The following is a 5,101-nucleotide window of genomic DNA, read 5'->3' as shown; positions in this document are numbered from 1 at the left end:
AAATCTCCTCCCATAACCACTTTCTTATTCGTTAAACAAAAGGGGGCCAAATTCGCATAAAAGGCAGAGCGCTGTGCTGCCACTGCCGGAGCATACACACACACAAACCGGAAACTCACTCCACTCACCACAACATCAACACTCATTAGCCTACCGGCCACGCCCACTTCACTTCTTTCCACTACAAAGTCGTGGGACCCAAACAAAATCCCTATGCCTGTTGAATGGACTCCTCCCACACTCCATCTGGAAGTTCCTTTGTCCCATTCGCCTGTGAAAGACTCCACATCCCTGTTATTTTTTAAGTGCACTTCTTGCAAAAAACAAACAGTAAATTCCAAGGACTTCAAATAACTGAAAACTGCTGCTCTTTTAATCCTGTCCCTCAAACCCCTTACGTTAAGTGTTAAAATTTTCATCATAGATTAATTGGCTTAACAATATCCTACCTTCATCCATTTTCTTACAAGAAATAAGAACCGTATAAACACCTCCTTACTTTCTTTTTCACTCGTCCCCCTTATCAACAGCCCTGACAGCTTTTCTCTGTTTTTTTCCGCTTCTACTTTTACATTTTTGTATTCTTTTAACATTTTCCCGATGCCCCCCGCTTCAGTAGGGTATACTACATTCCCGTTTGCCAACTTACATGAACTTAGGAACTCCTTGGGGACAGTCAACCTAACCTTTGCACCCTCCCGCCTTCTATTTCTTTTCTGTTCAAAATTAGCCTCGTCTATCTCTACCTCTTTCACCCATTCCCTCACTAAATCTTCTAATTGATATCTCTTTACTCGCAGCTCGTTAGTATCTTCTGCATATATCTGAAATGTAGTTATTTCACCCAAAATCACTACTGGTCTTAAATTAATACCCTTTTCCCCAAAAACAGACCCGTCAAAGGACTCAGGCCATGCAACAGTTGCTGTTTCGTCGTCCCATCTGCAATACCTCCTGAAACTTGGAGGTAAACATGCTTCAAACCAAACCTCTTTCTCTTTCTCAGTCACTCCACCAGGTAAGTTGATGTCTTGCGTTAGCGTTTGCAGGGATGAATCCAACGGTGACAGAGATGATTCTGACACACAGGCTGGCCCTTCCCACCTCTCTTCCAAGGTAGGCATCGGGATTGCAATGCCTTTGCTTTGCTCAGACGGATCCAGCCACATCTCTGAACCTTCCGTACTTCTTCCTACCTTCTTACCCGGGTCTTCCTCCGATCCCCAATGTTTCCTTTTGGTTTTACTCTTCTGATGAATCTCCTCCCCCTCCCCTTCCTCCATTCTGTCCCCCCAACTTATTTCATCCACTGCCTTCTTCATTAGCTCTAATCCCAGCGCACCTCTTAAAGTCTCAGCTTCCTGATTGTCCATAGAAGAGCTTACGTTCAGTATATTCCCCTGATTACTTTCTGCCTGGGTCTGTTCTTTATCCACTTCAACACTTACAGATATGTCCATACTGTCCAAATCCCCTTCCGTTATATTCTCATGCCTGTTCTCCGGAGCACTTAAGGCTGAATGCGTCTCCGGGGCACCACGTAAAACCTCAGCATAGTTTTTCTTTCTTTTATCACAGTCTTTAAATGTGTGCCCCTCCCCCCCACACAGGTTGCACCTAACTTCCTCTGTGCACTCAGCCATCCAATGTCCCACTCCTTCACATTTCCTGCATACCTTTTCTCTACAATCAATAGCATGGTGGTCGGGTTTCCTGTAGCGTCTACATACTGAAGGCTGCCCATAGTAATATAGGTAGCCATTATTAGAGCCAATCGAAAAGGTTGCTGGGGGGTGTAAAAGACCATCCGGGGAATTTGCATCGAAGTTTGTCCAAACTTTTTTTCTATCAATCACTTTAGTCCCGAATCCCTGTATATCAACGAACCTCCTCAAGAAAAAGATGACATCTTCCTCTGGGACATACGGGTTGAACATCATAACCGTTAAGGTTCTCAATTCCCGGGCAAAGAGGGGTTCTATTATATAATCCGCGAATGGCTTAACATCCTTCCTCAAATTAACAGTATTCCATATCTTTGTTGCTAGATCTTCGGTATACAATGAAAAATCAAAGATCCTCTTACCAGGAAAATCCTGCAAACAGAAGATATCCTCGGGCTCCAACTTCAAGGCTTTGAACAGCACCTCTTCTTCAAAGGTATCCCTTGAGTCCAGGTCCGTCTTCTCGCCTCCAGCCCGTAGCACAAAACGCACAGCGTGCCTCACTCGTCCTTCTCGTGTTCTTGATGCTCCCTCCATCGTGGAAAAAAAAGGCCGGAAATCTCCACCTCTGAGAAAATACTTCCAGGAAAGTCCTTGAAGCGCGATCCCTGTCTCTCTCTCCCCCCGGCCAAGACCAAGCTGCGGACAAGCCACACACTTGATCTTAGCCAAAAGGCCGAGAAGCGATGCCCCCAAAGGCGCGGACCGACGCGCGGGCGTTCCGCTGGCGCACAGTGGCGCAGGCCGACTCCTCTGGAGCCCGGGACCCGCGCAGCTGCCGGCCTCCCTGCAGCCAGAGGCCTGCCGCGGGACTCTGCTCCCCCTCTCTCTTGCCTGCCTTCCTGCCAGTCCCGGGCGGGGGCCCTGCTCTTTGATCTTCTGTCAACGGCCCGACAACGACCTCAGCCGCAGGGGGCGCCAGCCGCCCGGCCTCCTTAGCTTAGGCCCCTCCCACCGGCAGCTGCTGTGCCCAACCGGCTGTAAGCGAAAGCCGAGCGCCAGCACCTGCGGGCAGAGGCAAGGGGCAGCTCTCTCTCGGGAGGGAGGGACGGGGACACGCGCGCGCGCGCACGCACACACGCCTGCCTGCCTGTCTGCCGAAAAAAAAGATAGAAAGGTGGATATACTAAGTTTTTTGGAGGGAAAACGCCCGGCTGTCGAAAGGGGCCCGCCTGCAGGGACGGGGACGGACACGCGCACACACGGACACACAAGCCACGCCTGCCTCCCTGGGAAAAGGATGAAAAACCTAAGTTTTTTGGAGGGAAAACGCCCGGGAGCCGAAAAGGGGGCCGGCCTGCTTGCCGAGAGAGTCGAGACGCAGGAAAGCGCACAGAGGGAGCACGGAGACGGAGACGGGGAGGGGGAGAGAGAGACAGACACAGAGACACACAGATGGACAAGAGACGAGACCGGAGAAGAAGGTGCTCCAGTCCACCTCGCTTGCTTGCTTGCTTGCTTGCTTGCTAGCTACATCTGTCTTTTCACCGCTGAGAGAAAGTGGTGCACCGCTCCCGGAGGCGCTGCAATACCGGGCCGATGCGTGGAGAGGACGGAGCAAGCTCCTGATCCAGCTCCCTGTTCCAAAAATCCGTTTAATATGTGGTCCCCCGATGGGGGACGTATCAGATATTAAACTGATAAGAACAGATTTTTTTTATTATAAAAATCTAACCACAAAAACTACCAAAAACAACCCCCGACCACACCACGAGCCATAACCAACCCTTTAAGACACGCATACCTCACCTACATCACTAACCCCTTAACACCATAACGTGAAGCCTTTCCACCGTTCTCTTGCGGCTGCAAACCCCCATCTTTCCACATCCCACCTAACCCTTCTCACTATATCTAACTTAACCTTAGAAAAAATATTCATAACTGTGCCCTCCAACCCGTGCCTAATCAAGTCGGTTCGGGCTTCCCACACATAAAATTTTACCAAACTCACCACCAGCTAAATGAGGAACTTATTATCCCATCTCCTTATTTTTGACATACCTTTCATTATAAAATGTAGTGAAAGGTCCATATCTAGTCCTATATGCCTGACTGTACTTTTAGTCTTGTTCCATACCCTCCTAACAAATCCGCATTCCCAAAAAACATGGTGAACCGTCTCTTCCTGGGTACATTCCATTCTTGGGCACTGATTCTGTTTCGCTAACCCTCTCGTATACATTACAGACCTTACCGACAACCTTTCCCATACACACAACCAGTTTAAATCTCTCAACCTATTTTCAAGCAGCCTAGGTTGGACCTGTAACCAAACTTCATTAGAGACACCCAAAATAGCTGCTCGTTCCACACTCATCACTGTTTTGTACAAAGCCCTATGATTTAACACCATTATACCCTTTCGCACATCCGGATGTGACCTTAACCACTGCTCAGCGTGCCTATAGTGCAAGGGCAAATGCTCAGCTTTGGGGGTCGCATTTGTCCATGCCACCAGGTGCTTCATCTTCATTGCAAACCACAGGTGTACAAAGTTGTAACAAAAGTGCGGGGGACTCCTGGACAATATGACGCAAAGACTTGAAACAAAAATACAATCCAATTTAATTGGGACATCAGGAACATCTCTACCTCCCTCAGCGATTGGTCTACACATGTCTGTCCTTGCAATCCTCTCGTATCCTGTTCCCCAGATGAACCAAAACACCATCCTCGTCACTTCTCTTCGCCTCCTCATGGGAAGTGGAAAAACCGCTGCCAAGTACAGCAATAGGGGCAAAACATCAGCTTTCAAAACTAGAACCTTCCCAGTATAGGTGAGCGTCCTTTGCTGCCACAGACCAATCTTCTGATTGACTTTCGACAACCATTGCTCCCAGTTTAGTTCCGCCGAATTCTGGACATGAAAAAGAATTCCCAAGACCTTCACTGGTCCAGACACCACAGACAGTCCGCCTGTCGATCTTACCCTGGTCTTCCATTCACCAAAAAATTTCACCGTACTTTTGGATTTATTTAATGAGGCTCCAGTCCCTTCTGAAAATTCTCCCACAATGTCCAGAGCTCTTTCCAAGCTTTCTTCCGAATTAAGAAATAACGAAACATCGTCGGCATAGGCAGCTACTTTAGCCTCTTTTCCACCACTACCAGGGACCGTTATCCCTTTCACCGCCGGGTCTTCTCTTAGTTGGTCTAAAAGCAGTTCCAGGTAAATTACGTACAACAATGGAGACAGAGGGCAACCCTGTCGTACTCCACACTGTATTGGAACGCCCACACTCAATGACCCATTCACATACACCCGGGTTTCGATATTCCTATATAATGTACGGATCCACTCCACAAAAACCTTACCAAGGCCCTTCACTTGTAGAAGTCGCCACAAAACGCCATGGTGCACCCGGTCAAAGGCC

At 48.5% G+C, this 5,101-nt stretch overlaps 1 pseudogene; it reads right to left on the bottom strand.

The window, feature by feature from the left end:
* Positions 1-3,222: 3,222 nt before the first annotated feature.
* Positions 3,223-3,398, bottom strand: LOC138223399 (U2 spliceosomal RNA; annotated as a pseudogene).
* Between the last annotated feature and the right edge of the window lie 1,703 nt (positions 3,399-5,101).

Source organism: Lepisosteus oculatus, chromosome 16, assembly GCF_040954835.1.
Source record: "Lepisosteus oculatus isolate fLepOcu1 chromosome 16, fLepOcu1.hap2, whole genome shotgun sequence".
Lineage (NCBI taxonomy): Eukaryota > Metazoa > Chordata > Actinopteri > Semionotiformes > Lepisosteidae > Lepisosteus > Lepisosteus oculatus.
This window is presented reverse-complemented; position numbering and strand designations above follow the sequence as displayed.